Source organism: Molossus molossus, unplaced genomic scaffold (assembly GCF_014108415.1).
Source record: "Molossus molossus isolate mMolMol1 unplaced genomic scaffold, mMolMol1.p scaffold_m16_p_11, whole genome shotgun sequence".
NCBI classification, from domain to species: Eukaryota; Metazoa; Chordata; class Mammalia; order Chiroptera; family Molossidae; genus Molossus; species Molossus molossus.
This window is the reverse complement of record NW_023425346.1, coordinates 91,675,272-91,685,887: the sequence shown is the minus strand read 5'-3', so window position 1 is coordinate 91,685,887 and position 10,616 is coordinate 91,675,272. Positions and strand designations below refer to the sequence as shown.

Here is a 10,616-nt window from a genome sequence, read left to right as displayed (position 1 = left end):
GAATCCATCCTCCAGCCTAGCACCAGCTAAAGAGAGTCCACAGACAAAGATTTTAGGGGCAGCCATCTGGTTGGAAGTGAGGGCTTGAGGCTGTGCTTGCATAATACATGGCACGTGAGGAAAAGGTCAGTTGTGCCCAGCCGGTGTGGCTCAGGGGATTGAGTGTCCTCCCATGGACTGAGGGGTCGCAGTTCAATTCCCAGTCAAGGCACATGCCCAGGTTTCGGGCTCAATCCCCAGTAGGGGGCATGCAGGAGGCAGCTGATCAATGTTTCTTTCTTACATCTGTGTTTCTATTTCCCTCTCTCTAAACACACACACACACACACACACACACACACACACTAAAAACATATATATTTTTAAAAGGGTCAATTGTCTTCATTAAAAGTGGTGAATGTTGCCCTAGCTGGTTTGGCTCAGCGGTTAGAGTGTCGGCCTGCGGTTCAGAGAGACCTAGGTTCGGTTCCCGCTAAGGGCACGGACCTCGGACCTCGGATGCAGTTTGTCCCTGGCCCTGGTTGGGTTGTGCAGGTAGCAACCACTCGATGTGTCCCTTTCATGTCGATGTTTCTCTCTCTCCCTTCCTCTCTCTCCCTCCCACTCGGACAAAAAATGAAAAAAATGTCCTCGGGTGAGGATAAAAAAAAAGTGGTGAGTGTTAATGGAGCTTGCTGGAAGGTAAGCCCAGCCCCTCCCCCTCCCTCTCCCCCTCCCCAGCCATTCTCCCATGGTTGCTGCCACTGTGCCACTGTTCTGCCTTAATGCCAGCTTCTGTTCTCTCTAAACCCAAACTGCCTGCCTGAAGAAGATAAAACCCCAATCTCTAGGGTAAGCACCAGCTATATCAGCTGTATCAGTTATATCAGACTACTCTGAGGCACCACGTCAGCCCCTCCTGGCTCACCAGGCTCTGCTTGCAGTCTTAGGAAGCTCTGACCAACTTCACACACACGCAGTTGAAAAGCACCTCGCCTCCTGTGCCAGGGTTTCTTTGTTAACCCTGCAGCCCAAGTGTCCATTCTGGACGTGCAGGGGGTTCTTTCCAAATGGACTGAAGGTTTAACCAATGGAAGAGTGGATCAGGGCATAAGTTCTCCCACCCTCACCGCAACTCCTGCCCCTCACCCAAGGAATTGTTCTGAGATGCCATCTACTCAGCTGCATCTATTTTAGGGTAAATTCTCCCTCCTTCTCTGCTTGACTCCCCGTTGCCCCCATTCTGCTTCCTGGAATTGTACCCTTTAATAAATTCTGAAATCAGATCTACTTTCCAGGGAGTCCAGATTAAGATACCAGTCTTCTTATATCCCAGTAAGGAGAAGCCCTCCCGCCATGGTTTTTCCCAAGAGAAAAGACATTTGTGAGACAGTAAGGCCACAGAACTTTATTTAGGATAGACACGAAGGATGTAGTGGCCTCGGGCATAGTTATTGGCAGCATCTTCCTTGCCTGTGATGAGCTGCTCTGGTACGTGCCCGTCCGAACTTCATCTGCAATGAACAGAGTTTTAGGCTCCACTCCTCTGGCAGCCTGGCTCTCAGAGCCCCAGGGTACCCAGTAGAAGTGTGGTCTCCAGGCCCAAGTCCTACCCTGGAGGAGCCCCATTCAGGTTTCTGCTATTACCCTTGCCTTTAGGTGTTCATCAGTGAAAAGGAAAGGGATGTGGGGTGACATTGAAACTTGGAGCTAAGTGACAGTGGTTCTGCAGATCTGGAGTTTTAGTTGGCTGCAGTAGCTGAGAACCACACACTCCAGTGCTCTCCAGTTATAGGGAAGGACTTGCTGTGCTACCTGGGACAAGGACATGGCAGAGAAGAATCATCACTCACCAATCACAGTGGGCTCCAGATCCACAAACACCGCCTGGGGCACATGTTTTCCAGCCCCAGTTTCACTAAAGAAGATGTTGAAGGAGTCATCTCCTCCCCCGATGGTCTTGTCACTGGGCATCTGCCCATCTGGTTGGATTCCATGTTCCAAGCAGTAGAGCTCCCAGCAGGCATTGCCAATCTGCACGCCAGCCTGCCCCACATGGACTGAGATGCACTCACGCTAGGGGCAGAGCAGAAAACACCTTCAGCAGAAAGAAGCATATCATGCCTGGACAAAATTCCTGCCCTCCTTCCTTGAGTGGCTCTCCAGATGAGGGCAAAGGTTCTTGGACTCTGCTCCTCTTGCCCCACCTCCTGTGGCTAAGCATTTACTGGTGGCATTGAGGACCAACAGGCATTGGCTCTGGGGGCTGGACCAAACCCCTCAGGGAAAGCAGAAGATGTGGACAGTTGTCAGATAATAGAGTTTTGCTCGGTGACTAAGCATCTTGAGGAATGTTGAGAGGATAAAATGAGTCTGGCAGAGTACAAAGTCAACTGCCCTGGCCGGTGTTGCTCAGTGGTTAGAGTGTTAGCTCTCAGTCCAAAAAGTCATGGGTTTGATTCTGGTCAAGGGCACATACCTTGGTTGCGGCTCAACCCCGGCCCTGGTCGGGTCATGTGGGAGGCAACCAGTCAATGTTTCTCTCTCTCTTTCTCTTCCCCGGCCCTCCCACTCTACCTGAAGATAAATGGAGAAATATCCTCAGGTGAGGGTTTCAAAAAAAGAACAACCCACATGTGTTTAGAAAGAAATCAGGGGCCACAGGTGAGGGAAGCAAGCTCCAAGTGAAGTTCCAGAGGTCAAAGATAAGAAAGAGGTTTATAAAAGCAAAAAGAACTCTGGATTCATGTTACAGCTAGAGATGTCAGCAAGGAAGGGAAAAGAGGGCTTGGAATGGCCATACATTGGGTGTGGGTGGGTCTGGAGTGGGCTGCGACCAACATGCTTCAAGGCTGGTGGTCAAAGAACTCTTGACCCCTGAAGCAGGACTGTTGGTCTAAGAAAAGAGAAAGATCAGTGTCCCTCCTGGGAAGTCCCATGAGAATCAAGAAAGCTTGACCCTCTTGCTTCATCAAAGATTTATTGGACCTCTACTGTGTACTGAACACTGTGCTGGCACTGTGCATAACACCTAACACTCAGTCCCGATCCTCAAGAACTCACTGTCCAGGGAAGGGAGCATTTCATGAGTTAACAGGTATGTGACAATGTGGTAAGTACTTCTCTGGGTACTACCAGAGTACTTCGTTGCTTGAGAAGTCATTACCACAGACCTTAAAAATAAAATGAGCACATTCATCAAATTTCTCCAAACTTTGAGGCTTAACAATGTGCAGGATATGGAGAAATGTGAACTCTTAACACATTTAAGCCTAGAAGCTTAAAGTGATGTATCTCAAATTAAGACGAATCATATACTATGATACCATTTACATAAATATTTAACTTGTAAAATAATACTATGCATCATTGACAGATAATTTATGTATTTATTATATAGTCTTATAATATGTGTATATCTCAAAAAAAGAAAGCAAGAGAAACTATTAACACTAAATTTGGAATAATGATTCTCTCCGGTAGAGATTAATGTAATTGGAAAGAGATTTTATTTCTTAAAGTGGGTACCAGTTGTTCATTATATTATTCTTTATGCCTTTTTGCATGTCCAAAATAGTTCATACATTTTTAATAAAATGCTTTCTCCATAAACTTGACAAATCGTTGACATTTTTATATGACATAAGGGCCTTCACACATGATTTTTAGATGACTGGGATTAATCCATAAGTTATTTGTATCCCAGCCCCATTACTCCTCCACTTGTCTCAAGCAAGAGTCTTACCCTCTCTGTTGACATCCTCCCCAATGACATGAGGGCAATAATAAGAGCCCCCTCTTAGAATTCCTCTGAGGATTAACTGAAGGAATATATGCATGTCGCCTGGTTCATTTCATGACACATGCTAGGGTGCACCATATGATGGGTCCCCCTACCAACACCCCTCTCCCCCAGTTGCTAGTGTCATGGTGAGAGAAGTTAATGAATTAATCTGGGAGGGATTTAAGGACACAGTTCAGAAGTCCCCAGGTCCAGGAGAGAGCGCTAACTCAGCTTCTCAGCTTACCAACCACCTGGTGAGGCCAAGGCCAGCTGCTGCATCTCCGAGCCTGGCTGGGCTCTGTCTACAGAACCAAACACTGTCCTGGCCCCTACAACTGCTGGTGCATGCAAGGTGTCTCTGACCTCTTGGGTATGTCTGAGGTACTGGGATTGATGCCCCTTACGGTGAGGCAGCAGGTTTGGGCAAAGAAACCTTTCTATGACCTCAAATTATTTCACCTCAGTTGCCCTAGCTCCCTTTTTACTGTAAAAATAGCATACTCTTTTACCTGTACCCAGCAGACTTTGTCATTATGTTGATTAGTTCCCATACATTAAGCATTAATTAGGTTCCAGGCACTATGCTAAGTGCTTCACATACTTTTTAAAATTTAATTAATTATTTTTTTATCCTCACCTGAGGACATTTTTCCATTTTTTGTTCAGATAGAGTGGGAGGGAGAGAGAGGACGAGAGAGAGAGAGAAACACTGACGTAAAAGGGACACATCAAGTGGCTGCCACCTGCACAACCCATCCAGGGCCGGGGACAAACTGCAACTGAGGTATGTGCCTTTAGCGGGAACCGAACCCGGGTCTCTCTGGACCGCAGGCCGATGCTCTAACCGCTGAGCCAAACCCACCAGGGCAGGGTAGGTACTTTTTAAAATATATGTTTTTATTGTTTTTTTTAGAGGGAGGGATAGAAACATTGATGTGAGAGAGATACATCAATCAGCTGCCTCCTGCACGCCCCCTACTGGGGATTGAGCTCGAAACCCAGGCATGTGCCCTGACTGGGAATCAAACCGGGACCTCTCAGTCCATAGGGCGACATTCCATCCACAGAGCCACACCCGCCAGGCAGAGTAGGCACTTTTATTAATCTATTTTACAGATGAGGAAACTGATTCTCAAAGAGGTTAAACAACTAGCTCAAGATCATGAGCAAAATGAGGAATATTCAAAGTAGAGACAGTATGGCTCCAACCATGCTCTTAACTGCTCTTCTGTCCTGCCTAGTGGGGATATGGATTAAAGATATCAAATGATCCCACACCCAACCAACTCTCGATGACTGGTAGCACCCTCCCTCTTCCTCCTCCTCCCTCCCCCCACTAATATGTAACTGCAGTTGAGCAGGGCTATGAGGATGTATCCCCACAACTGGAAGGTGGGACCACAGTGATCTGCCATGGAGCCCAGGGTTTGTAGGTAGTGCCTGCATTTTGTGCTCCGGTCCTGCTTACCCAACACTCCATACTCCTAAATTCAGAACTTTTAGCAGCCCTGCTACTGAACCCAGGCTCAGACCCACATCCTGGTTACCATCACCCTGTCCTTCTCTGCCCACTGCACATGCCCCCACGTACCAGCACATTCGGGAAGGGGAACACTCACATCTGGAAGTCTCTCTCCTTTCCCCACCCTACCTGCCCACACACTGTAGCCCCGAGTACCTGGACTCCCAAAGTTCCCTCACACCACCCACCTGGGTCCACTGGGACCCTCGCTTGCTTGCTCAGCCCCTCACCTCTGCTCACCCCCCCACCTCTGCTCACCATGCAGTTTGGCTGGGGGCTGGCTGGGTTGTCTGTCTGCTGCTAGATGGAAAGCAGGAATGGGTCCATGAGAGACCCACAGCCTCCGACCTCCTTATACTCTCTGGACTGCTCTCAGGGTGGGAATGTTGTTAGAAACATCCCCAGGAGGGCAGGCCTATTGATTTGGTTACCAGGCAGCAGGCAAGTCCTGGGCCTGGGCCCAAATAGGGGAGCGAGGTGGAGTATAGGTGGGGCTATGAAGAGTCTGTGGTGAACTAGAAATGAGTCCTGGGGCAAGAGATCAACATTGGGGCCTTCTGGGTGGGAACTCAGACTATCAAAGAACATAGGGAACAAGAGCTCGGTTTTAGCCCCATCCCTAGCATTAACTTTAGGCTTCAGCTTTCTTATCTGTAGAATGTGGAGAGGTGGTACTGTGAGGATTAAACAACACATACTTCCTAAGTGCTTTGTTATTCTCCATGGGGAAAGCAAGCTGATGAGCAGGGCACAAAGCTCTTTGTTGGTATTTCTCCCTATTTCAGTGCAAGTTGTTACTGGTCTAGCTTGGTCTGATTTCTCCACAGGACTTGCCCTATGGCCTTAGGCAAAATTGTAAAATAAAAATGTTACCCTCTTACTTTTGTTTTCTACACTGTAGTTCTTAAGGCTGCTTCACCCCTTATCTCCTTTTTTTTTTTTTTTAATCCTCACCCGAGGACATTTTTCCATTTTTGTTTTTTGTACAGATAGAGTGGGAGGGAGAGAGAGGAAGAGAGAGAGAGAGAGAAACATCGACGTGAAGGGACACATCGAGTGGCTGCCACCCGCACGACCAACGAAGGCCGGGGACAAACTGCAACCGAAGTACGTGCCTTTAGCGGGTACCGAACCCGGGTCTCTCCAGACCGCAGGCCGACACTCTAACCGCTGAGCCAAACTGACCAGGGCCACCCCTTATCTCCTTTGAGTCCCTTAACAACTTTGTGAGGTAGGCAAGGCAGGGCCTCTATTCCTATTATGAAGAAAAGGAAATTGAAGCCTCATCTGTCTTGCCCAAGGTCACATGGAGGTTAATTAGTGGTAGAATTAAGAGTCTCTGGGCCTCAAGCTCAGTGTTTCTCCTCTTTCCACATGGCAGAGTTGTCACTGTCCCTCATCCCCTTCCTGTGTCTTTATTCTCTTCCTTCCCTTTTAAATTGCATGGTCAGTGGTGAGCACCCTCTTGCATACCCCTCAACTCCTTTGCCTCCCTCTAGCTTCAGCAGCCTCGTTTGACTAAACCATGACCCTACTTAACCCATTTCTTCACCAACTCTCTGCCTGTGTTGGCCCAACGAAACAGTGGAAAAACACAGAACCAACCTGATGGATCTGACTTCAAATTCATGACCTCGGACGGACCCTATTGCTGCCTGGGAACCACACTACATCTCTTCTGTCACTTTTCCAGATAGCAACCATGACTCGAAACAGGAATGCCAGATTTAGCAAATAAAATAATTTTATCTAGCAATCCTACTCAGGATGTAGTTGCTACTGTGAAATCTCAGTCACTGTGGCAAATAGTGGGGGTTATTTTGAGGTAGAGGCTTTTTCAGAGCCCTTCTCATCACAGTATACTAGGGAGTGACCCATAATATCAAGATGATTAACTCTGGTATCAGTTGTGCACTGACGTCTTCTTTCTTCTACCTGGAACTAAGAGGCCAGGATCCCCAGACAGAAGACACAGCCAACAAGCACGTCAAAGGGAACGAAGCCCAGCCTCCCACAGAGTTGATCCATGAAGGCATAGCCCTCAGGAATGATCATCCTGGGGGATTATTATCCTGGTGGAAGAATTTGGGACCTAGAGGGCCCACCGGGCCCAAAAACCTCTTGTCTATCACTTTAGCTTCTCCCAGTTGGGCTCAGAGTCAACTGAGATATCACCATCTCTGGAATGAAAATTATCCTAAAAGCAGATGGAAGGAGGGGCCTTATGTAAAACAGAATAAAGAGACAGATTTTAAAATCATATTAATGTACCTAAGTTATAAAATAAGAGGCAGTCAATACTCTTAATTCCTTCAGAAAATATTTATTGAATGTCTACTATGTGCCAGGCACTGTTCCAGATGCCAGGGATACAGTGGTAGGCAAAAAGAGTCTGTGCTCTTAAAGAGTTGACATTTTCACGGGGAGACACATAACAGATAAAGAAGACAATTTCAGAGAGCTATAAGCACATGAAGAAAACAAAACTGGAAATAGTCAGAAAGAGATGGGAGGGGCTACTACTAAGAAGGAGCAGCTCTCTAAGAAGGTGACATTTGAACTGAGACTGAATGACAAGGCATCAGCCATAGCAGGATCTGGATAAGAGTGCTCCAGGCATAGAAAACAGTGAGTGCAAAAGTTCATAGGTAGGAGCGAGCCCCATGTGTTCAAGGAAACAGAGTGAAGGAAAGAGAGATCTTTAAGATCACAGAGGCAAAAGGGACTTGGAAGGAGAATAGTTTTTATTACGTACAATAGGAGGGTTTAAGCAAGCATCATCGCCTGCTTTGTGTTCTAGAAAGATTATTGCAGCTGCTGTGTGGAGACTGTGTTATAGCAGTTCAATAGTAGAAGCAGAAAACTGGTTAGGAGGCTACTGTAAGGCATTCAGAAATGAGGGAATGGGGGCTTGGACTAGAGTGGGGATGGTGGGAAGTAGCTGGGTTCAAAGTAATGAGACATGTTCATGTGTGTGGCAGACCCACCCACCGGCCTTACCTGTACCCTGCCTCCACTTCTTTGCTGGCAGGGTCCTGATTTGTTTAATTACTCACCACTCACCCTTGCCCTGGCCGGTTTTGCTCAGTGGTTAGAGCATCGGCCGGCAGTCCAGAGAGACCCGGGTTTGGTTCCCCGTAAGGGCATATACCTCGGTTGCAGTTTGTCCCCGGCCCTCGGTTGGGGTCGTGTGGGTAGCAACCAGTCGATGTCTCTCTCTCACATCGATGTTTCTCTCTCTTCCTCCCTTTCTCCCTCCCGCTCTATCTGAAGATGAATGCAAAAAAAAAAAAAAAAAAACCCAAAAAATGTTCTCGGGTAAGGATAAAAAAAAAATTACTCACCCTTCACTTGCTCAAGGGGTGAATATAGAGCAGTTTAAACCATTCATGGTAATTCTATTCCCTCCTCCCAGAGACTGGTTTAGGCATGGGGCTAGTGAGCTATGAGGGGAAGTCCACAAGGGTGCTTTAAGGAAAGGTTTTTCTCCCTGATAAAAGGAGATGTGGGAGGAAACCCCCCCTTTCCTGCCTTAGGACAGTGTCAAGTGAAGACATAATAGTTGGAGTTGCTGCAGGCCTCGTGTGATCATGAAGGAAGATGCTACCAGCTCATTGAGGACGCCAAAGCAGAAAGCTGGAAATACCAGAGTTATTGGTGACATCACTGAATCAACCCTGGAACCTCCCTACACTCAAATTTCATCCTTGCTGTTTAAGCTGATGTTAGTCAGACTTTCCATTCTAACTAATAAAAGAGGAGAAGGAGAGAGGGAAAGAGAGGAATGCAGGGTGATCCTGGGTTTTTAACTTAAGCATGTGAGTGGAAGATGATGTTCATTCCGACTCACAAGCCTAGGACGGAAGCAGGTTTGGCAGGGATTGGGGTGAGGGTATTGAGAGTTGTACTTTGAATGTGTTGTTTGAGATGTCTAATGGGTTTTCAATGGGTGATGTCAAGAAGGCAAAAAGTCACATGAATCTGAAGTTCAAAGAAAAGGTCCAAAATAAAGATATAAATAGATATAAATTTGAGAGTTATAAGTATATAGGTGATATTTCTTTCTTTGTGTTCCATTCTTTCACCATGGTTTGGGAATGTATATACTCTAGCTCTATTCCTTTTGGATAAACCTAGAAATGTCATAACTTTTTATTAAGGACATTTAAATATATACTTAAAGTAGAGATGATATAATAAAACCCCATATACTCATCACTTACTTTCAGCAGTTGCTTTTTCAGGGACAAAACACACACACACACGCACAGAGAGAGAGAGAGAAAAGAGAGAGCCTGGGACTGAGCTATAGGAACTCCCTTTAGAAATAAGCCATCAAAGGCCACCAAGAAGGAGTGGCCAGGACAAAAACCAGGAGAGGGGCTTGGCATTGAAGCCAAGAAGAAAGTTTTTCAAGGAGGAAGGAAGGGTCAACTATGTCAAATTCAGCTGAGAGGTGGAGAAAGATGAAGACAGAGATGTAAACTTTAGCAATATGGAGGTCACCAGAGAACTTGGCAAGAACATCTCAGTGGAGCATGGGAACCAAACCTGCATTGAAAGTGGGGAGGAGAGCAGACGTGGAGATATCCCTTTAGAAAGGTGGTGCTGTGAGGAGGAGGACAGCTGGTAGATGCTCCAGTCTGAAAAAACAGAAGGATGCGCACTAAGGCTCAGCTTCACCTCTCTCAGATGGAGTCAGTGGAGTCATCTGAAACTTTGAGGACCTTGTTGCACTGCTCCAAAATGGAGGTGTGAGATTCTGGGAAGAGGATAGAAAAGATGGAGAAAATGATGGGCAAAGAAAAGAGAAATAGAGATCCAAAGAGAGTGTGGCTTGCTAGACACCCATGCAGGGTAGATGGACTAAGCAGTGGTTCCATGGGAAGAGTGAAGAAGTGTCTGGAATCATCTTCTAGATTCCATACATGTATGTGTCTGTCTAAAAGTTTTCTATCTGGCGATATGGACCATTACCTGCATACCCACCCAGAGCTCATGGTCCTAATTCAGAGGTACCTGTATATATCCTGAGGACATACACACTCACAGTCATGTATGTGTGCATATGTGTGCATGCACACACACACACACAAAATCAGAAGCAGAATCTGCATTCCACCAACATACCTTGGGCATTTTTTCCTCAACCCTTGTCTTCTCTATTTTCCCTGCCAGAAGGCCTGTTTAGTTGTAAATTTCTTGCTACAGGGGACAGGGTAATATAAAAGTATAATGTAGGCTGAACATATGATGTTAAACGGCAACAGACACTTGTCTTCTGTGTCAGGGAGACACAGAATGGTGTGGACTGAGTGAACTGGAGCAGCT

The 10,616-nt window shown here is 46.6% G+C and overlaps 1 pseudogene; it reads right to left on the bottom strand.

Moving 5' to 3' along the window:
- Positions 1 to 1,387: 1,387 nt before the first annotated feature.
- On the bottom strand, positions 1,388 to 5,739 carry LOC118625056 (annotated as a pseudogene).
- Between the last annotated feature and the right edge of the window lie 4,877 nt (positions 5,740 to 10,616).